We start from the raw sequence: 23851 nt of genomic DNA on the forward strand, positions 1-23851 counted from the left end.
AGATTAATATTTATGTTCATGAAATATTTGTGAAAAGGTCAAGTAGGAGACATTTTAATCCATGTTTTCAATTTGTGGCTATATGTTTAGAGTAATAAATCATAGCAGCTTTCAGAAATAACAGCAGCAACAATAATATATTTCTATGGCCTATACATTAAACTAACTTGTTTTTCCTAAGCACCTAAACGTATTTTCTTTATTTTTCGGTTGTGATCTCTTACATAATTACAAAAAGATATTTGATACCTAATGGCATAAAACATTATGCTAACAATTTCAATTTCCAGCTTATTTCAAAAGACGCATTGCCAAGCACTGCCATCATATTTTTCATAACTTTTCAAATGTACAAATGTAATTTGTATTTACAATTTTCAAATGTCAATGCAACTTTTCACCCTGATTGCAGGTACAGCACAGTTATAATAACATGACGGTCTGTGACACCAGTCTGTTGTTTTAAAAAATCCTTTACAAATGTTTTACGTGCTTACACATTGTATACACCCTTAACCAAAATGGCGTGCTTCGGTTTTTTCTCAACACGTAGTGTCGTTCAGAGGTAACCACAAAGAAACCTCTGTTCTGATATGAAAATGCCTGTCAGAGTGTTTGGTTTTTCTAGCTGATGATGTTCATTAGGCAGTGCTAAATTGTTTCCTTTCCGAAACCTATACTACGAGCTCTCTTTCAACTGCTCTACTGTTTGTCTAGGTGGTCAGCTGTGACTATATTTTGACAGCTATGTTCTGTCTTAGTCTGTCTGTGCTATGATAGGTAGACCTCAGTAGACATGTATAGGCTTGCTTTAAGGAAATACAGCTCCATTTGCTTTAATGGAATTGAAACTTCTTCCAAGAAGTAGAAATTTGGAACATTTGTTTTGCGAGAGGAAGATGGCACGTGTGTTTCTTCAGAACTGGGACAGCATGCTGTAGTGACTGATGGGCTGGTACAGCCCAGCTCCAGAGAAAGGCACCTTTGCTTAGGTAGCCACGTACGTGCAATGTCTCTAAGCTCCCGCTGTGGCCTGTACTGTCAGTGGTGCCTAGACAGCCAAGTAGACACTTTGTGGTTAGCTGAATCACTTTTTAACTGTATTGATGAGGTTTCCTGACTGTAGTCAGAGCAAGGAATTGTGAAGCATGTAGATAGCTACATGTAGTTATATACAGTTTTGTCCCTTGATTTGGAGCTGAACTCCACTGATGGCATAGTAAATAATCCAAACTGAATAACAGGTGTCTCTTTTTCATGATAGAGCTGTGATTATTGCAATTGCATAGGGAAAGGGTCACCACATTATGGCTGCTGGTATGCATGAGGCCCATCAGCTGATCAAGTGAAGCCCTGATGCTGTAGCCATGTTGACTTAAACTTTGCAGGGTTGTGCAGGTACACGGTCTGAGGGATGAGGTGCAATCCTGGTTCAGAAGGAAGTTCTTCAGCAGGGAACGATAAGGCTTAGGTGTCATCCAGGAACCTACAACACACCCATCTGCAGAGGAAAAATCACATTCTCAGGGGCCTGTTTTCATCCCCGGCCTATGAGCTGCTCTAGTGTCTCTCCTTTTTGGATCTCCCAAGGTATGTGGCATGTGTCTCAGTCTCTCAGCCTTGTTCAGGAGTCTCATGGGGTCTGGAAGTTTTGCTATATACATATCGAGGATGAAGTTCATTCCTGCACTGAAACAGGTATAAACGTAATTTAATTTACAAGTAGATCCTCAAAATAAACATTTGAGGATCCATGCTTTCCTGTTGTGCACATTTCATTCCTACTGAACTGAGGTGTTCAATGAAAATGTAGAAGCAAACATTTAACAGAATTGCTTAGTAGGGCTGGAAAAATTTTTTGTTTCTCATATTTGTTTTCCTTAAATAAGACTCAGTATTGTCATGCCAGTTCTTTCTGGACAAAGAGATAAAGTAAGAATTCAAATGTAAGCTAGTCTTTCTGTTTCCACAGCTCTTGCAATGCTGGTAATTGAAGGACACACTGGATTGTAGGATGTCTTACAGATCCTTGTTTTCGTGCACCACTTTGCTTTTGCAACATTTTTTATAACAGGAACTAGGGACACAGATGAGGAGATCCATGCATGTTTCAAAGGTATAAGAAACACTGACCACTCAGAAGTAACAGCTATGGATTTTTTTCTGCAAACTTTTATTTAAAACAGGTTGCATTTGCTTAGTGGTCAAATCTTTGTTTGAAGTCTTGAAATTCTTGAAAAGTGTCCTTTGCCTCTGCAAACATATTTACACAAAATAAGTCAGAAAAGATGAAAAGTGTTTATTTTGACAGTCTAAGCTTATAGCATGCCTCATGCTTTTCTTACAAGATGAATAGTGGGGATTTCCGAAGACTGCATCCTCACTGCTGGTGAAGATGTAAAGTACCAGCTTGAATTAGAAAAAAACAAATTCAGCAAGTTTTTAATACCTTTGTTGTGATGAAGAAAACATTAATTACGTTAATTTACATTTTAAAAATCCATTAACATTGGATGAAATGTGTATGGTTTGTAGTCCTGCCATAAATTTTGATTCCTATATCCTGAAACATTGCATGTGTCTGTTCAGCTTCCATTTCAGGTATAAGAGAGTATTCATGCATTGTGGCTTTCCATTCCTCATTGGTACATACTCTGTAACTATTTGCTAAAATTCTGCCCCACATATACAGGGTTGTATAGTTGAATAGGTCTTCTCCCTCTCCCTCTCCTTCCACACTGGATATTGCTAAATGTAGCATGACAGAAGTACAAAATTTTTGAGCTTTCCTTTTCTTTTTTAATATTATCAATCCATTTCATTCATGCTTATTACACAAGCACCTCACTGTATGTCACTTATGTTCTAAATAATTTTCTATGACAGATAAAAGAAATCATCCACAGAATAATTTTGTACTGAAATTCTTTTTTTCTTCAGTATTTAATAAATGTGTCCTCAGCTACAAATTGTACAGGGCCCATATTTTCATTAATAGGTGCGATAAAGAAAATTTTTTTCTCTTCTGTGTTACTTTCTGATTTTTCTTTCACTAACATTTCTTTTTCATCTGGAAGATGTATATGAATAGATTGTGTTTATAGAGAATTATGATTTACAAAACACCACACCATATTGGGAACCCTTGCCTAATGCCTAGTAAGTTAGATTTTTCTATTAATTTACCTGGAATGATCACAGCTTACAGACTGAAGAAACCTTGGGCAAGACTTTTTTATTTCCAATCTGAGAGGTTTATCTACTGATATACAACCACTAACAGCATTTTTGTCCACCTATCATTGCATTACATCTAAAAGCTTTTTCAGTTAAGGAAAGATGCCATCTCTACTGTTTCAAACAACACTTTCGTGGAGAAAGAAACCAAACTCAGAAAAATCACGCTTTGTCACGTTGGAACTTGATTCACTTCTGCTTGTCTTAAAAATAAATGTAATATTCATCTGTAAAAAAGTTTTTTAGCCACTTAGCCTGTGCTCTACACTTTACAATAAATGGGGTGATATAAAATCCACATTTAATAAATTGATCAGTCTGGGAAAACATCACCGTCATTCAATTAACAGAACATGACTGATGAGTCAAAAGTTCCTAGAGAAGAGTACTTGGTAGAAGTTCAGAGGATGAAGTACTTGTTAATGCCTCTGTTCAGAACACTACCTAGGCTCGTACTACTGCAAATTTTTTATCTTTAAATAATTAAATGTATATTTTTAACATCACATCTTACTTTTTTTATTTGCTTTTTGTGGGCCCATTTGGATATATTCTTTGTGAAGAGAGAAAGCATCAGCAGTATTTTGAAATAAATGGAATTAGTGGTGAGAAAACAGGGGCATAGTTGTTGGATTCCCAAAATTCCCAAGGAACATTTCACAACTGAACTGTCTTGATGCACACCAGCAGGTAAAAGTACCATTACCTAGTATCACCTGAGAAGGAAAAAAAAAAAACCCAAACCAGCAATATTGTATCACCTTTGAAGGACCATCGATGTATCACTGAAATATGAATAGCTCAGTTATAGGCCCTCTCTTTGAAGGGATCATAACTGGTTGCAATAAAGTACAAATGCTTTGGCTCCGAGGCAGTGCTGAATGCAGCCATGTCATTGCATCCAGTGATCTTGATGGATAATATCTCAAATTCTCTTCTAAGAGTTTAGAGGCATGATTCCTTCTGGGTGTAATTTCTACCACTTTAATTTTCTTTTTTTTTTTTTTTTGAGGGAAGCCTTTAAATTCCATTACAGCAGAAAATAATTTTTTACCACTCCTTTGTGACTGATACATATTCAGGCAGAGGATTACATCCCATGTGTGGATACTAACAGCACATACCAGTGGCGTGAAGACCATGCTCATGCCTACTCTACTGCTTGTTACTTCTCTTTAGAAAGGCTTAGGTTCTCTACCAAGGGACCTGAAAGCTCAGAGAATACACTGGCTCTGGCAGTAATTAATAGCCAAGGATTTTTTAGGGATTTCTTTTGCTTTAAATATGAGCATAACTAATTTTTATGACCATTTTCCCTGCTGGCATTTGTGGCCTTTAAAGCCAAAATTGCAGGAGTTCTACATAAGCAGCCTAGAAGCCTTGGTTATAGACTTCCTTTGTTCTGCATGGCTCATGCCTGTGTTTTCTCTTCTTGAGAGGTGAAAGGCCCATTCCTATTGCTTTATGAATCTATATATAGATTCTCCAGACCTACAAATTTTGTACAGTCATTGAGGCACTTGAGATGCCCAGAGGATTAATAATTTAAATAAAAACAATCAGGACTGAGTTGGTGTTTTACAATCAAAAAGCATCTTTTCCCCGTACCATTTACCCTTCTGGTGCATATAAAATTCCTCTAGCATTAGTGGAGCTATGCTAATTTATACCCACAGAGGACTTGGTCTCAAAAGTCTAATTTAGATGACAACACTGAAGTGCAAGGACTTGCCACTTTTATTTGTATGTAAAGTACCAGGCAGTCAAGTAGTGGCGTGTCATTAAATTATTTCTAGAAAATAAATTGCCATTCGGAAGGCTTGCTCTTGGGTGAAATTATATCTTTTTGTATGACTTAAGACAGATGCAATGAGTTAATTTGAACAGCTCCTCTTCACTTCCCTAATTTTGTTCTCTCTCTTATCTCCTGTCTCTTCTCTGCTAAGCATGCTTTCTTCACTACATCTCACTGAAATAAATACATCCTTGGATGGTAGCTCATGTACTTCATTGCAATGTTACCCCTGTTCTGAAGGGCCTTGGTAGAAAAATGAAGTAGTAGGACATAAAAGTGGTCGATGTCAGCTATAGCTCCTGGGGCAGCTAAAAGTTGGATGATAAGGAGACTGTTTTAAGCCATCAAATCTCCCTCTTTCTCAGCTGTAAGATTTTTGTTGCACAGCACAGAATTTCACCCTAGGGTTTTTGACTGAATAGTGATGGATTCGACAATAGTCTCACCTGCACACCGGACTTGTAACCATTAAGAGGGCACTTCATTTCAGAGGAACCATGTAATTAAAACAGCTGATGTGCTTCTACTTTTCAGGTCTCATGTTAGTAATTTTGTAAAGGCTGTGTTCTGTTTTCGGCAGTCAGTTTTCTCCTCATCATTAATTGCTGGAGTATTTGCCTTAGTGGTACCTGAGGCATGCTTCCGTGTAGCCTTAGTCCAGCTCTGATGCTGCCATTCTTGTACATTAGCTTTTCCTTCTGACAAAATTAATTTGGAGCCAGCAGGACAGCCATGTACATATGTAAATGCTGCCAAACATGAGAGAGGGCTGTCTTGTTTGCAAACAGTGAAGAAGAAGTGATCCTTGCTGAAAGAGTTTGCCATCTGGAAAAAAAAAAAAACCTGCGCAAAAAAAACTGTATCAAGGTTAAGGTTGGCATTATAGTTGATGTAACAGAAATGGAAACTTTATGTGGCCTGCAAACACATTTTGGGCAGTGGGGGAAGCCATGAACCAATCCTATTGCTTACTATTATTTGATGCTGTGCCTGGCATTTAATGTCGATATTCATCAATGCTTACCTGCCTTCAGCCCAGTGGAATACAATGTACTGCCTTCTGCTTTCTATTTTGTGTAAGTCAGGTCCCCATGGTGCCTTAGATAACACCATGAGCCAGTTGGTAATTATTGTCGTGGTGACCAGAATACAGGGTGAATCCTCACAAAAGGCAACTCTGTCTTGAGGAATCAGTTTTTATGGCTTCTCAGAGGTTTTAATATATTGGGGTTCAGATAAACACACTTTTGCCAGGATGCTGTTTTTTGATGATAGACAAGTCAGTTGCTGGAGACAGGATTCTTTCAATAGTATGTACAGAGATTAAAACAGTTTTCCTTATTGACAGACTGTATTTGAATTAACTCATCTTTGTCCCCTTAACCATAATATAGTAGAAGTTTTCTGACTTCAGGCCTCTGCTTCATTTAGGTGGTTTCCAGCATTCTGTATTCAAAATATGTCTATTTTATAAATATAGAAATATTTTTGTGTGCATGCATCTGCTTTGTCAAGACAAAGGAACTAATGCAAGCTTGGTTTGTTTTTTTCACACTTTTCATGTTAATATTGGCTATACCAGAGGACTGTACAAGGACAATATGAAAAGAGATGAGAACAAAAGACTACTGCTAGCTGTAAGGATCCTGGGGAGGTATTTCATACTATTGCAGCTGACTGTAGCTTCAGTTTCTTGGCAGTTGGAGGGATTCTCACACCTGGGGACTTGCCTTGGCCAGTCACTGGAAAATAAGAGTGGGATATTTGGATGAAACGGAATTCCACCAGGAAATGGTGTGGTGGCAAAGATCCCTTGTATGGATATTTGCAGTCATTTTATCACCTACAGGCCCATGTGGAGGAAGTGTCTTGGGGTCTCTGAGCCCTGCAGAAACATGTAGTCAGCGGCAGTCCCAGCAGACATCCTTATGCTCTAAATAGACGGAGAACGCATGGCAGAGGGAACAGGCAGCAGATTACTTGCCTGCAGTTACTCAGCAGGTTAGTGGCTAGGTTTCTTGGCTAGCAGACCTGTTTTGCCCTGAACTGAGATCCCAGATACAAAGTCTGTCAAACCATCAGCCTACAAATGGCGTTCACAACAACCATGGTGTTTTTTAAGTCAACAGTTTGTTGTTCAGGTTGAATTAACGCTGTCCTTAGAAGGATGCACGTCACAAGGGTTTAATGTGTCCTTATGCATCTACATCAAAGCTTAGCGAGAAGGTCTGCATTAGAATAGCCTTGTGAAATAATATTAGGCATTATTTTTGCAAAACGATACTGAGTAGTTGGAGAACATCACCAGACAGCTCTTTCCTGAAGGGGCTGGAAGCCCTTCTTCTTCCTTTCTTTATCGTGGAAAGATAAAATATAGACAGGTAACAAGAAATACTGGAACAAGTGACTACTGTACTCAGTTCTTCTCTGGTATAAAGTCCTCAAGAGACCCTTTTGTGACAATGTGTGTTACAACTGTTTCCCTGTCCCAGAACATTAAAATCCACAATCACCATGAGAAAGCTGAAGTCAGAGGACTACCTGAAGTGCAGGATTTTGGTCAGGAATGAAATAATTATTTTTGAAAGGGTAATTTTAAAAGAAAATATTTGAGATGGACGAAAAAGGTTATTTTAACAAAGGGTAAAGTTTAGTCTCCTGTACTACTGCTTTAAATATTTAAATGACTTTGCAGCCATTGATGATGAGCAGCAGTGACACAGTGTGTGACTCCATTCCTGCCTCTATGCTTTAGCTGTTAAAATCTGATCAGTTGTTGAGGAACAGTATTGGGCTTGACCAGCTTCTTGAATTTTCGCCTCTGTAATGTTACCATGCTCAGTAACACCTGACTGTGCTAGAAATCCACCATGGACCTTTGGGTTTACTTTGTCTTTCACTTAGGGCTGTGACCTAATAACTACCAAGCAAAAGCAGAAAGATACTAGTTGATTTTATTATATGCCTAAGCGATACATTTCTAACAAGTAATAAATAACTAAATAAACCTTTTTGTCTAGAAGAAGAAAAGGATCACTGATCCTGATGTATTTACTTGAACCTGGGTTGATTTCCCTACTTTTATCACTAGCAAGACAAAAGTAGCCATCGGGAGCAAGACATGTGCAAGGCTTTGGAAGAACACAGAGTATACTAATGAAATGTACCCAGCAGAGAGCCTATTACGGTATCTGTCCTCTCTCCTGTGCCAGTGCAGAGCTAAAAGTGATTGATAATAACCTTGCAGTTACTGTACAATTTGCCTACAGTTTTATAGTTTCAGTCATGGCATTGATCTACACTTAAATGAGATAATTCCTGTGTGCTATCTTGCCAATCTGCCAGGAGCAATGTACCTATTGTACCTGTAAAGTAACAAAAATGAATACCTGCTTGAATCCAGGGCTTAATATAGAAGTTTTAGATAGCTACATTATGAAATTGCTATAAAGAATATTCTTAAGTTTGTAAGAGGAATGTGATGAGGACTATTTAAACCTAGAAATTTCTATCAGTAACACTGCTTTTATCAGCAGAGTATTTTATAGCCTCTGCTTTCTTCCTCTCACTAAATGAATGTTGCAAACCATTTTTTTTGGGGGGGGGGCGGAAGGAAACTTTATAACTGCATTCTTACTAATATTAAGTTCTAAGACATTAGAAAAAATTTATAGAAAACATTTATGCAACATTTACTAAATTAATCTGCAAAACTGGTAGACCAGTAAAAATATTGAAATAAACTGGTTCAAAATACAAGATCTTTTCTTTCTGCTTTTATTTTTCATCTCAAACATACATATGATGGATCAAATTCAAGGTCCTAGAAATTTTACTGGAAAATTCCAGTGAAATCTTACTTTGGACTGGAAAACAGGCAGTTCAGTGAAGACTTTCTGAAGCTTTCAAAGATATGTGTAAATCTTTCACCCAGTTTCCTTCCAAATGTCTTCTTTCACCTTACTCCCCAACTTAAAATGAAACTTTTGGGTCACAAAACCACACAGACCACCTCCTGCAAAGTTTTGCTAAAACTAGAGCATGGTGAAACTCACTGGCTTCAAAGAGCTCTACACTGCAAGTGTGGCTTCTTACTCCTCCCTGGGTCTAGCTCTTGCTTGCATTGAGGCCTCTTTTTGCTATGCCAGTGTAAAATGGGGCCTCAAAAGGGAGCCAGTTACTGTCACAGAGGGGTATGTTTCCCTGTTGCTAACGTGTTGGTTACAGAGGTGGCTAAATGGGTTAGGAGGAGTCAGAAGTTGCTGACCTGATAAATTGTCACTCAGAAGGAGGCATCGGGGGTATCCTCAGGTTGCCTATGACACAGCTTTTTAATTCACAGCATTTTGTTTCCATTTTTTCTGTCAAGAATGCAGAAACTGGGACTGTATGACTTAGGAAATGAGTAGTGCTGCAGGGAAAGCTTCTGCTGGCAAGCGGGTTTGTGTCATCCACAAACTGTTGCTGCCTCACAGATGCTCTCTGATGATCCATGTGAAGTTAATGAGAGGTTTTAGTCCAACTCCAGGTAGATTAGAAAATTTTCTCCCAAGAGCCATTGTCACACGCAGTGTTGCCTGCTGTTGATCTTATTAGTTATCCGAGAAGCTGAAATAAGTGTTGGTGGATGAGGCTAACCTGAGATCTGCATTATTCATATAAGCTTTCAAATGTCACCAGGCACCCAGAAAACATAGGTGGATTTGTTAGTTTTGAAGATTTCTGCACCTTAGTAAATAAAAGACTATTAAACCACAGAATTAATGATAACAAGATCTACATTCTTCTTTTATTCTTGTTAGCCTTCTCATAAATCCACAAAGAAGCAAATAAATAAATCATCCAAGTTATTTTCTCTATTTATTATCTGAATTTTGGTAGCACCTACAATATGTTAAACACTGACCTAACCTGTGGAAAAACATAGTTCCTTCCCTGAACACTTTTCAGTTTAAGACATGCAGGATTTGTGTATCTGATAGATTATTTGGCTACATTCTATCATTTCCTTAGTGCCAAAAATATGCTTTGCTGTAGAAAACATTGAGTCCAAGGTCCTGATCTGCCAACTGTTAGGCTTGTACAATACCACGGTGAGATTTTCCATTTGCCAAATGGGATTGTTCACCATAGTAAACTTAAGTATGTGTGAACGTGTTGGCAGGGTCAAAGCCTCTAAGGCTTTGCTCCTGTAAACACTTACACATGTGCATAGCTGTACTCACATGAGGATGCACACCGATTTTAATAGACTCATTTACGCCAGCTGATTAGATATTTTTCTTGCATTAATCTGTTTCTCACTGAGTCAAGAAGACAACAATAGCCAAAAACAGCCAAATGCTTCTCAGAATTTGTGTTGCTTTCATTAAGCTCTCAGCGAGCTGTTTTTCAAGCAGTTTGAAACAAGCACCAGCCACCTCATCTTTCTGCGACTTGGCCAGCGTCATGTCAGGTTTGCCATTTTGTTTCAGCTCAGACAACTTTGCTTCTGCCACATGCCTCTTTGCATGATCTAGAGCAGTCCTGATCTGCTCAGGGTAGCTGGCCGAAGGCACGGCTAGGAGACAGTCTAGTGTTGATGGCGCTGGAATATTTTTGCATCTGCTCAATGCTGTGCCCCTCTACAGCACTCTACTTCTACAGTCTGCATTTTTGGTGAAAGACACAGAAGAGAACAGCTCTGGAGAGAGAAATGTCTTCTCACAGCTGGCTGTCATGAGTCTTTCTTCCCCAGGATCCCTGTTTCTTGCTGGCTGTGCTGGGCAGTTTCCTGAGGCAGCAATGACTAACTCCTGTCACTTCAGCCAAGAGCTCAGGCCCCTCCTCTCCTGCCTGTCACCATTTTGCAAACCAGACGAAGGAAATTAGGGGAGATTGGAGATCGGCAGTCATTTCAGCTGAGAAAAAAAGAGAGGCCAGCTTGTGACACTGCTTGCAAGCTCCTCTGCAACATGAGGCATGAAAGCTCCACTAGTAATCTGATGTGTTATTTATCTGAGCAATTATTTATTTGCTCAAAGAATCTTTTATCTGTTGTATATCTGTGGTCATTGTGGCAAAGCCCTCTACAGAAGTATGTGTTTGCCCTGATAGCTCAAATGTTAACAGCTGTGTTGGTGCCTAGATGTGGGACACAGCAGGACTAACCATGACAACAGCTGTTTAATGCATTGGCCAGCTGCAACAGTGCTAATAAACGCCTCAATGTGGACGTCTTCTTGGGTTTTGTAAATGTAGTATAGGAATTACTTACTTCATTATTTTGGTTAGGAAATGCAGATACTTATCATTTAGAGCATCTTCTGCACAAATGAATGTGAACTGGGGAGAAACAGCATCCACTTTCAGGGCTGCCTAATCATTAGTGTCATCTGCAGAATGGCGGAACTAACAACTGAGGTTTTATTGGGGTAACATTTGTTTTTAAGACAAATGCATACTTATTATGGCTGAAATTCCATGCTCTCCTTCTGAGCTACCACACTCAATGAACAGATGTGAGAAAAAACCTCCAGTGAGATTAACGACATTCCAATTCTATTTTTAACCCAAGCAAGTCAACCATTTTTATAGCTTAAATATCATTCTATAATGAAGAAATTGTCCCATATCAGAAAGACACAAGCAGTGAAAGGAGACCTATTTGTCAAACATGCTCTCTGACTGAGAACAAAATCTGCCTCAAAGGACTAAAAATTATCTAAATATTTCAATACCTTAAAAGATTTTATCACAGACCGTTCTGTGTCCAACAAAATAAACCACAGGTGTTGGCTCCTGTAAAAGCATGATTCCCTTAATTATACTTGCAAACAATCAATATTTACTTAATTTGCTTATTTTACTTACTGTTCACATCCAACGTACCATAAGTGTGGTAAGAACATTGTCACTGGTAGGTGGACTGCAAAGAAACTGTCCACTCAGCAGGTGACTGGGAACATAGCTGTGCATGTAACACAGACAGTGGCAACCAGTCTGCTGAAATCTGTCTGATTTGAACACAGTTTTGTCAGCTTCATCATCAGTGCCAGGGGAGCTTACCAGGAGACAAGATGGATCGTGATTATGCCATGCACTGAGAACTTAAGCAAGAGATTGCCCTATGGACTGAGAATGAAAGAGTTATTTTGGTCCTTCCTGTAAGCTTGAAGACTGATATTTCCCAAGGGTCCTGTGAGAACATTAACAAAATCATCAAATACAGACCTTACATTCACTAAGTGATTCACCCAGGCCTTTCGTCTCAACTGGAAGTACTTGCCTGCCCTGTATGATACAGCCAAAAGATCAGAACAATGAAGAAAAATTGCTTATACCTTAAAGTTTGTCTTAACTTCCCTAGTGGTCTGTGGGAGCCAATCTGTTTCAACTGACTGGTCAGGGGTACCCTCTCATGTCTCACCACTGGGCATGCTATCTTGAGCCAGGCAGTCTTGAAAAATCAAGTGATGCAGGCTGAAGACTGGCTATCGCTCAAAACTTCTCAGAGGGTTTGTTACCTGCTTGCCAAGGATTGTGCCGTTACTAATCCCCTCCAAACTCCTGCAGAGGGAGTTTGAACTGAGGTTCAGCAGTAGCAGTAGCCATGAAGGCCCAAGGTGGCACTGCCCAACCTTCGTGATCAGAAGCTCCCACACCCAGGTTCCGATAGCTCCCCTAAGAGCTTAAACCATAGGTCCCTGATCCTCTCCAGGAACAGTAATACAATGGCTTGGAGTAACAGGTTAAAAAATCACAAAACACCACACCACTTTAGCCAGTCCGCCTGAGGTGCTGGCCTGTGTCATCACAGACCTGCCAAAGAGACCTTGTTCACTCTGAGTTTCCATGTTGGCAGTCCCTCGCAGCGAGCACAGCCTTCACTTTTCACCATGAGCTGGGGGAGGGAGTGTGGTGTATCTGACAAGACTCCATGTTATTTCCTTGTTAGGCATGCTGTTTACTGATCATACAAGACAAATATGTAGCATTTGCAAGGGGTGGAGGGGGGAGGAGGAGGTGGTGGTGAACAGTTTGGAGGTCCATTTTTCACTCCCTTTGAACTGCTCATTTCCAAACATGGAATTGAGTGTGTGCGTTTGATTTACACCAGAGCATTCACATTCACAAAAATAATATGTGATTTATTTCCTGGTTGAGGTAACTTTGAAGAATTGTGTAAAAGAAAAAACTTCTTTTTCCTAACTGACTTCCTCTTTCTTCTCTCCCACATACAATTTTTCTATTGTTTTATGTGTTTTGTAGTTATGAAACAATTTTAGATTTAGATTGTGCTTAATCCTTTCCCGTCTGTTTTAGCTCCAGTTTCAGTGTGAAAGCCAGTATAATTTTAAGAGGCAATACTGGGAGGATTTTAGTTTACCTGTATTTTACTTTAGCTATAACTTAAGCCATACTTCTGCAGTACAGATGGTGGGTACGCTTTTATGCTCATCTTTTTAATAGTACCCTAAATAAACAGAATATGAGTAACTACTGCCTCCAGTATAGTTCCTTTAGGAGTAACAGAAATGAGTGTCAAGGATACCATCATAGTCACTGCAAGGGAAGAAAACACATAATTGCCACATAACCACCAGGAAGAAGATATAGGAGTCAAAGCACAGTGGTGCTGTGTTGGAAGAAGCCTTTGGTATGGCACATCCATCTGTGTCCTATGAACTAATCTATTATACACTAATATGAACATGTAGGTTACAGGCCTTGACTTCCACAATGCAATGTAAATGACTGAATATGAACCTCATTCTGTTATTCATCATTTCTTAGTGTATGAGTGAAGTACCACAATCACTGGTTTCCATGATGCTCACTAGGATGACTTTCCAGTTGTTTTTCTGCAAGTCAGTTTTTAACACCGATCCAAGGAATAACTGGAGGGGATTTGTACAGATCCTCTCTTCTCACCTGTCTCTTTTTGAGTGGGCTGAAAAGGCCTTATAAATTCCACACAGGCATAGTTCTGGAGACCTCTGGAGTGCCAAGTCTGTCCTACAAACCCAATACCCTGGAGAGAACCTAGAAATGGAATGGATATAACAAAAGTGCTGGAAAACAAATATGAACAGATGAAGACATTTAATTCTCATCCTCACTGCTTGGTATTGAGGCAGCTCAGGTTTTGAATCTACAGCCTGGCTCTGAAGTGGACTGGTGACCAGGGCCTGCCCTTTGCCATGGAGATAACCTGAGGAGAGCTCTCAGACCTCCCATAGCTCCAGCCAGCTCCAGTGCCAAGGAGGGAGGGTGGTTTAGGGAGGGGATCGGGAGGCACAAGTGTGCCCATTGGATTTCATAGTTTAATTTTGATACTGGGGAGCAAATGCCCTTGCAAGCCTTCCCTCCCCTTATTTTTTGTTCCCCACACAGAACTGAGGAAATTAGAAATCTAAAATGCCAACAGATGGAAAAGTCCCCTTTTAATAGTTTTGATAAGTACTTGTAATTAGAAGTTAATCTTTTCTGGGGGGTAGGCACTTCCCAATCTTCCAGAAGTTCCAGGATGCGAACATCCTTTCTGATGAAGAAGAATCCAGCTCCTCCCCAGGACATTTTTCAGTATTGACAACAAACCAAACCCCGCTGTGACTTGGCCAGGTTTGCTAACCACCTGTGTGCATTTTAGCACAGCTGCAAGTTAATTCTTTGTCAGAGCTTCGAAATTATGTCAGAGAATAAAGAACAAAAAGGGAAGAGGAAAATGGGGCAGAATAGTTTCTGCAAAAACAGATCAGCTTATAATGGGCAAGCTGAAAAATTTATATCCTCATACTGCTGTGTACATTTTTATGTGTACGTGTATGAGAAGGCAAAATTCTTGAAGGGATCCAGACATTGCAGAAATATCTGTTAGAATAGGAATGCATTTTACTAATAAAATAACCCATTTTTCCTTTCGCTCCTGCTGTTACATTCCCCACTGTGGCCTGGAAACCAGATGATTTTGAAAAACAGGAAGCCTGATGCTGAGTTCAGCCATGACTGAGCAAATCCAGAATAATGCTTCCTAACTGCAGAGAGTGACTTCAGGTTTACACCTGGTTTCTGAGATCTGAATCCAGTCTGAAGTGTCTAATTCCTACCAACACCGTGTCCTGCTGCTTTCCTGAGGCTGCTGTCTGCCACGCACAGCCTTTTCTGTCATGCAGTAAGAGGAAGCACAGTGTGAGCTCTGCAGCTGGACTTGCAGACTCATGCTAGGAAGAGTAAGAACAGCAGTAAGAACTTGAAAACAATTTATTTGAAAAATTTTGCCCTCACCCCCATCCCTCCTCCTCCCCACTCTCTGCAGGGCCACAATTAAAGGAAATGTGGCAGGATACATTCAGACCAAGGGGAGCCAGAACAAGGCTGGAAGTGGATCAGGAGTTCAAGGGGAGACTGGACAAATATTTGGAAGAGAGACTGTTCGGGGGTTACTAATAGACAAACCACATCAGACACAGGAAATTCCCTGAGCTGAAAATAGTAAGAGGCTGAGAGTGTATTTGAAGGTAGCATATTGCCTTGCTCTGTCCTTACTCTTCCATGGTGTCTGCTTAGGGCAACGGCAAAGAAACTGAGGGAGCTGCATTTTGCCCTGAATCAGTGTGGCTGTTATTTCATTTTTTAGGGGGAGAGAAGATCTGAGGACTGAGGGAGAGACAGCTGGGGGAATGGCGCAGCGAGGGGTGCCTCATTTGAGATTCTGTGTCAGGAGTTACAGGAAATTTCGTTCTTCTTTTCATTTGGTTTCAGTTCAAATTTTCCCCACGCTAAACTGAACTTATGTTCGTGTCGGCTTCAGCATTCAGATTTCATTCTGCTGAGTAGATTCCATCTGCAGTTTGGCAAACCTGCAGATAATTAGCTCTCCCTTGTAATTAAATTTCCAGTTAATGTCCCATTAAGATAAATGAGAAGAATTCGCATCTTCTGCTTAAGTGGTGATTTCACAAAATACAACATTTCATAGTCTTTGAACAAACAAGCACTTCCATTTGCTGAGGTGGGATATATTTGTAATACAGAAGCAGATTTTAATAATTTATACCTTTAGAACACTTTATTTTCTCCCAAGAACTCAGTGCTTAGTAGGTGAGTAGCTCAGGAGAAGAGCAAAGCCTGCCTTGGGGTTAAGGCATCAAACAACAGGGTCCTCTTGTCGCTTCAGTTCACGGTTGCCTTCTCACGCTGTGAGTGCCATGGAAACCAGCATTTTCACAGGTGGCTACTAACTGCGTTTCATTGCCCAGTCTGAGACAGCCGAGGCCTAATTTCTGTAGCTGAGTGCTCACAAGCGTGGCTGCAATCGCTGGGCAGGGTGGACAGGCAACACTGCTGGCAGCGAAGGCAGGGTGAAGAGTCAGGGTGCATGGAAAGGTGACAGCTGCGGGGGACCTTGCTGGTTCCTACCCACTTTTTGAAGCTATGTGGAAAAAAGCACGTTTCAGTTTGCCAGCATGTAAAATGCAGAAAATAATACTTACCTTTCACTGCACAGTGTGTTGAATAAAGAAAGTGCTGTTTAAAACTAAGTACTCAGAAAAAAACAGGCCTTAAGATAAAGACATACCTGTGAAAATAGATGTAAAGTTAACATCATATACATTACAGAAAAGGTGAAAAACCTGTTCTCTGATCTGAGGCTCTGGGGAACAAGCACTCCCCCCTTTACGCATTTAGCAGGGAGAGGAGAGGGAAGAGATGGAGCTGAGAGGGCATTACGCACTTCTGTATTTTGCACGTGAACTATTGCTAAAAAAAGATTTTAAAATACCCTTTTTGATTTGTAACACTAATAGCTGAAGGTGTAAGACTGGTGATTTTGTGCTGGCTAATCCAGCATTGTTTTGTCCCAGGCCACTGAAGGGTGCCCAGCATCATTTTCTGTTCTTTTTTGCTTATATACACAGAACAGGAGAAAAATGTCTGGGAAAAGAGGCTGACAGCTCTAGTTACCCATTGACATAAAAGACGCTTTGGTAGCAAAGCTTCATTTTAAGTCTCTTGAGACGTACTCTGTACTGTTCTGGGACACATTTTGGAAAAGAAAAAGATCTCATTCAACAATAAATGATTAAATGAGTACCGAGAGCAGTGAATGAGTACATGAAAGTCATAGAATTAAGAACAAAACGCTTGGGGTTCTGAATTTCTGGAGTAAGCAAAGAATTTTAATTGAATGTAATAACAGTACACTCTTACATGGTTTTTATTAATTACATAATGCAATTTATTTTGTCTCAATTAGCTGTAGAATATTTACCTGAACTGTGGGAACTGTCAGTGAAGAGTGGCAGTATTTAATCACCTCTGTAAAGTGCTCATGAAATTTCTTTGTAAAGCACATACAGCAGCCCTTCTTTAAAGGTCATCCTGTTGGCAGGATCCCTTTTTCCCCCTCGTTTGCTACTCCCCCCAAATTAGTAAACGTCAGCATGTTTAATTATCAGATTTTAACATTTCACCACATATCACTGCCCCAAGAAATCATCAAATCTGATCAAGAATATTTTCTTTCTGTCTAGTCCCAGGCACAACTGGGGAATTTCTTGGGCTTGTGGTTTCAAATGGGGTGAAAGGGGTGGACCAGAAGGAGAAATCTTTGTCAGATGAGAGTTTGCATGCTAAGTTTTTAATCTGTTGTTTTACTGTCGAATGGCAAGCCCTCGCAACCAAGTTTTCTGTGGGAAGGCTGGGCGGAGCCGGGGGGATAAGGCAGGGGACACAGCCATCTAGCGGTGCCTTCCGCCGCCACCGGCCCCCCGCTCACCGGAACCACCCCAGCCCCGACCCCCGAAAACACAACAGCTCCCTCCTGGCAGAACTGTCTCTTCCTTCGCCGTTTATTCTTTTTTTTTTTTTTTTTTTTTTTTAGCCAGTATGTCATGGGAATATCTGTACAAGCTCACCGGTAAACTGCGTGTCGGGCAAAACTCGGAACGGTCCGCGAGCCGTGGATTTCTCTAAGACCATTCGATTTGATACGTTGTTTGTTGTTATTTTTGTAGAAAGGGATATAGCTAGAACATGATTTTTTGCTCTGTTTTGATTTTAAATTCAAATATTCAAGCTCTGAAAAAAGATTAACTAATTCTGTCACTACTGCTAGGAAACCAACACTCTTCAAATACATTGTTTAAACCCTAAGAATGAGCCTACAGTGGCATCTGCCTACAGTCTGTCATGACTTTATTACATAACTCCCCCCCTTTTTAATCCTTGGGAAAACCCAGGCTACTAAGAATGAAAGTCAAATTAATTGTGATATTGTAGGCATGTACAGAAAGTACCTTGTGAGGGAGAAACCTGTTAAGAGCTTGAACCCTGATCAAAAAAACTTAATTTGATCAGCTGTTTCATGTCCCTTTTAGGCAGAGAACTCACAAACTAATGTAATTTTGTTCCTGTCTTTGAAATGATATAACCTTGACCTCTTCTTTGGCAAAAATAGTTCATCTTTAGTTTATAGTACCTTATGAGTTCTGCAGGCAAATAATAATTCTCCAAAGTGCTCCCGTCCTGTATGTTAATGAGGCTAAATGAGGATCCTCTTTATTGCCCACGGCCTTTCTGAAGCATCTTCTAACTAGCTCTTCTCCTTTTCCACACTCCAATGGACTGTGGAAAATTAAGGCTTGATATCATGTACTGGAATCAGTGCAATGGGGAAGACTGTTAAAATTCTTTACTACAAAATCATAGACCCTTGTCAGTACCCTGAACTATGGGTACACTGTGCCCTTGCAAAAATTATCTTGATGTGCAACGTAAGTTGGCTTGCCAATAGATCATTGCAAGAAGGCTACCTTGGGATACAAATGAGTAATAATCTAAAGGTAATTGTTTCCTTTCAAGTGGAATAAATCAGGCCTAACTGTCTGCCATAATAATGCAAATTTCCTGAGAGGTGTCAGCAGTTTCCGTGTGTGTATTCACATTATTTGAATTTGTGTTTCCCACCCGTTAGGTGGTAGTACGCATTCCTACCTCTAGTCATATGGTGGGTGAAATTTTATTTTGACTAACATTGGTGTAAACCTGACCGATGTAGATACTCCAGAATGTAGTTACTCCAGCTTACACACTTGCAAACTGGAAAATAATTCAGATCTGTGTTTCAGGATGGTCTAAGGCTCTGACTGTGATAGCACTTACCCTGGTTCTGTATTGATACAATATGGGAATCAAAACCTCTGATTCTTCTCTGATTCAGTGCAGTTCCAAACTGTCCTTGCAGAAAGTCACGCAGGTATAATGAAGGTTGGAGCAAAAAAATACAGGTATGTTGCCATTCTGTAGGTTGCTCTGAAACTCATGAAGCCTTATCTATAAATCAGCAACTATGAATACCCTGTCTCTCTTAGACTGATATGTGTCTCTCTACCCCTCTGTCATAATTTCCTTAAAATATTCTCCAAAATATCAAAAGCTAAAGCTTCGTTCATCCTGGTTTGGGCTTCCCCATGAACACAGTGCAGTGTGACTCTCTTACAGAATCTTCATTTGTAGCTTGCGGGGATAAATCGTCTTTTTTGTCTGGAAACAGTGAAATGTGTTTGGACTGCAATATCATTCATCACACTTTCATTCTATATATATATAGCTTTTTTTCTGGTGAAAAGGTACATGCAGCAATTAAGTATTTTATAGATAAATATACCGGTGCAGTATATGCCAAAGAAAAGATATATATCTTAGAGCTTTGGCTTGAGTTTTTGAAGGCAGCAAAGAGTGCCACTCCAAGCTGTCTTTAAAGATTGCAGTAAAAGGTTTATGATCTGTATCTACTAGCATGGGTGACTCGTAATAAATGTACTCCAAAGGTGTAGTGCCATGTCCAGCACTGATTGCTCCATCAAATGAGTTCTCCTCTTCACTAGAGTCATTTGTAATCATATAACAGCTTGACTTTCTGTCTGGAAAAGCATAGTTTTGTCAGATTGGTTTATGCCACTACATCTCTCACAGCACTTTCAGTGACTATGACACCTGTTGGTTTCATATTTACTCCCACATTTTTCTGTACTTCAAACAAATGTTGTTTATCCTTCTTTACTCTGAATGTTCTAGATGCTGTTGAGGCTTTCTTTCCTTTTAAAAAGAAAAAAGAAGAAAAGCAACCAAAACAATAATGTGTATTATGAACACATGTATTATTTTCTTTTCCTGTAAACAGATTTAACAGCCTTTTTGTGAGAACTCCTGTGCTATTTTCTTGGCTTACTGAGTAGTTATGACCAAATACTGCTGTCTGAAGTATGTGTGGTATAAGGACGGCCTTTGGGCTTGAATCTTGAAAAGAAGCAGGAATTTCAGGAGCTGGCGCATTATGGATTACAGTTTGGCTCCTGCAAGAGGAGAGATTAAATAGACTAGAAACTCTTCAGCCTGAAGAATAGGTGACTCAGGAAAGAAGAGTAAAAATCTGAATGCAGGGAGAAAATGCATAGAGAGGGATTTCAGCAGCAACATGAAATTATGAGATACGACAGTAAAAAGAAAACCAACCCAAAGTAAATTTTACGCAATGAAGAAGTAAACTCTGGAACTCATTGCCACATGATGTCGATATCAGAAATGTAAATAAGTTTTAAAGGAATTAGACACAGCTATGAAAGAAATATTCATGGGGAGATGGCTGTTAATAGCCCAAATTTTTTAAGTCAGTGGGTAATGCACCTGTGAGAGGGGGATGCTAGCATATGGTGAAATTGCAGGGAAAATTGTTGGGTTTTGAACATGTTTTGTGCGACTGGGGTGTAGATGGGCAGAGTGTTACTATTTGTGCAGTGCCGTTTGTAAGAATAAGAACTGCTGTCAGATTTCACTGCTGCTGGCATGGGCAAGGAGAGGGAAGACTTACTTGTCAAAGTGAGCTCACGCACACCAATGCAGTGCTTTAAGCTCGTCAGGTAATCAAGGGAAATTAAATCAAACCGTTCACTCTGAAACTCTGTTTGCTGCTGCAGTGTTTTCAGTTCGTGCATCTTAGATAAACTCTGCACTCACTTACAACTTCTGCAGAATGAGGAAACTTCTGTTCTTACTAAAGCGATGCAGCTCCAGCCCTTTAGTTCTCACCTTAGCTCTCACACTTTTTTGTATCCTGTTTGATGTAACACCTCCTATTTCCTGAAAGGGACCGCACAGTCTTAACACTACCTTCCCTTTATGGCTTTGTGCTTTGTCTTCTGAGTTATTTCTGGACAATGAGCAAACCCAGAGCTGTAATAGGCAATGCCTAGCGATTGAGGTAAAATTCTTAGTTCACACACCTGTAGCTGTTAGTTCGATTTTCCAAATGCTGAGATTCAGGGTTTCCTCACAAGTAGGCTATTATAACAAATGACTGTGATTCAGATCATGAGGTTTTAACTGAATTAGGGTTTCTTCTGGCAGTAACAGTACTGAAAACTATGGCTGATATCCAGACTTCTTTAAATTAGTGGAACAATGACTCCATGTAGACGGAAACCCTGTGCTGTTGAACCTGCCTAGTATTTGAGAGACAACCATAAGACTTCACTCTTGTATAGTTTAAAAAAACATCTTATCTTTGTTGGTCTCTAATGTAACTGTTATCTATAGTGCTGTTAAGAATGTTAAAGCTATACCAGATTTCAGCATATAGTGAAGTGGCAGTCCAGTCTGTGTAATCCTGTTTGTTTTTAAATGTTTGTGTTCTGCATATTTTAATTTGTTTGCAGGGGGCCCCAGGTAACAGTTGTATCACAGAGTGTGGTTTTGGTGGTGACTCATAAGATTAGCACAAACTTCAGTTACATTCTTCTTAATGATCTTTCTGCTTTGATAACAAGGTTTGTTTTTAGTTACTTAAGGCAACGCAAAATGAATAATCTGAACATATTAATTCCTGATATTGATTGCTAGGATCATTAAATTAATTAAGGAACTCACTAGAAAATAAGAGAATCAATTTTTAAATTTTTTTTAATAATATCTACTATTTAAATTAAGATTCCCTAGTTACTTGAAAGCTGACTTTTTATAGTGAAAATTTTCTGTGTGCTAAGTATGCCAAATAACTTGAACAAAGGAAGAATCTGCCTATGAATAATAATGTTTCCCTGCCCTTCCCAAGATCTTTCATTTGTGATTAACAGGTATGACTGATACTGAGGATAGGACAAGTTTAGTGACAGCTTTGAAAAATTGTTATCTAAGTGAGCAGAAGATGGACATTGCTCAATAACTACCTGCAAAGTGTGCGTTCATATTGCTGGGCCAGACTGGGAATGTATACTGGTGCATATAGGCATGTTTAGGTGCAGATGATCAAGAAAAGAACTGCAGGTCAAAGAAAGGCCATGCACTGTTGATAAAAGAAAGACAAAGGTCCTGTAACCTCAGTGATGCTATTCCACAATACAGCAGCCAAGCATCGTCCTAGTTTGACTGGTGTCTTTTCCATTGGGCTATTTTAATTCTCTGCTGTGAAGAACTTCTTCTGACATTTCTGTCCGCTTTGCAAAATATTTCTCAGCTGTATTTCTTTTTGTACAAATCCCAGAGGTTTTTGTGTATTATGTCACTGCTTAAAGCTTTGCTTGACCTCAGAGGCACTTTTGTAATCGAGGAGGGCACTAGCCAGCATTGTACTGCCCGTACTGCACAAACTTGCATTGAATACCGTAACTCAGTCAACCCCTGCAGATTGAGCTTGCAGTGTTTATTTAAAAAAATGGAGAAAACTGCTGTAGATTCCTCTAACTGAAAAATGAGGGTTTTCCACTTATATCATACTGTGACCCACCCACTGAGGAAAATCATCCGTACATTTTACAGATTTCATCCTTTTCTGTTCTTCTTAATAGACTCTCTCAAATTTTCTGTTTCAATTACCAGTTACTTTCTTGTTGCTAGCTGATATCTTTTTTCAAAAGGGGCAGATTGTCATAAAATGTAGGCTTGTGTTGTGTTTTCACAAACTGTGGTTTGATTCTGAAAAGATCAGGCACTGTTACTGGGTAGCTACTGTCAGTTTTACCAACACAACCTTCTCTCTCTGAATAGGATGGGCTTTTTCATTGCTGAGGAAAATGTACATTTGATTCTGAATGGAAAATCTATACTAATTATATTTTAAAATATATAGTCTCTGGTGTAATGACTGCATTTGGACTGTACATACATTGAAGCTACTGTATAGGTTCACTGAAGATATACTTCTTGACACTTTTAATTGACTCTTACTTACACACATGAAAAATATGTATTTGACTGAAAGTATTTGTGACATAAATACCTCAGAATTAAAAAGAAACCAAACAAACAACAACCAGAATTATTGAAATGTATAGATCAAGCCTGAATTTCAAGGGGTGCAAGTATTGCAGCAGTATAACTTACTTTCTGCAATGTAATAACACTATAATTAATTACTCCATAATTGCCTGTTTCTATCATCTAACTATACTCACTATGGTATGAATGTTACTGGATAAATGTAATTGAAATGTCAGACCTTATATGAATTTGTGATGTAATATGTAACAGGACTCATTAAATGAACGATCGATACAATAAAAACAGTTAATCAGAAAGAAACCTGTATCAACCAAAAGGGATACATAAATCTCCCTCCTAGTGTTTGCATGATTCCTTACATCCAAAACAAAAAACAAGAAATGAAAGATGGGGGATATGCTTTAAAGGCAATTTCTTCACCTAGAGTGCCTTCTGGTCATGTTATTTTGTGATGCTCATGCCTCAAAAGCAGGCATTATGGTAAACATTATTGATGACTTAATTTGACAAACAGAAGGTTTGTGGTTAAAATTCACAGAATTAACCCAAAGAATGTTACTT

General features: G+C 39.4%; 1 protein-coding gene across 1 annotated transcript in view; it reads left to right on the forward strand.

Annotated features, from left to right (window-relative positions):
- Positions 1-23851, forward strand: part of THEMIS (thymocyte selection associated) — a 75042-nt gene that overhangs the window by 41386 nt on the left and 9805 nt on the right. The gene's annotated exons all lie outside the window — the stretch shown is intronic.

This window comes from Phalacrocorax carbo, chromosome 3 (genome assembly GCF_963921805.1).
Source record: "Phalacrocorax carbo chromosome 3, bPhaCar2.1, whole genome shotgun sequence".
NCBI lineage: Eukaryota > Metazoa > Chordata > Aves > Suliformes > Phalacrocoracidae > Phalacrocorax > Phalacrocorax carbo.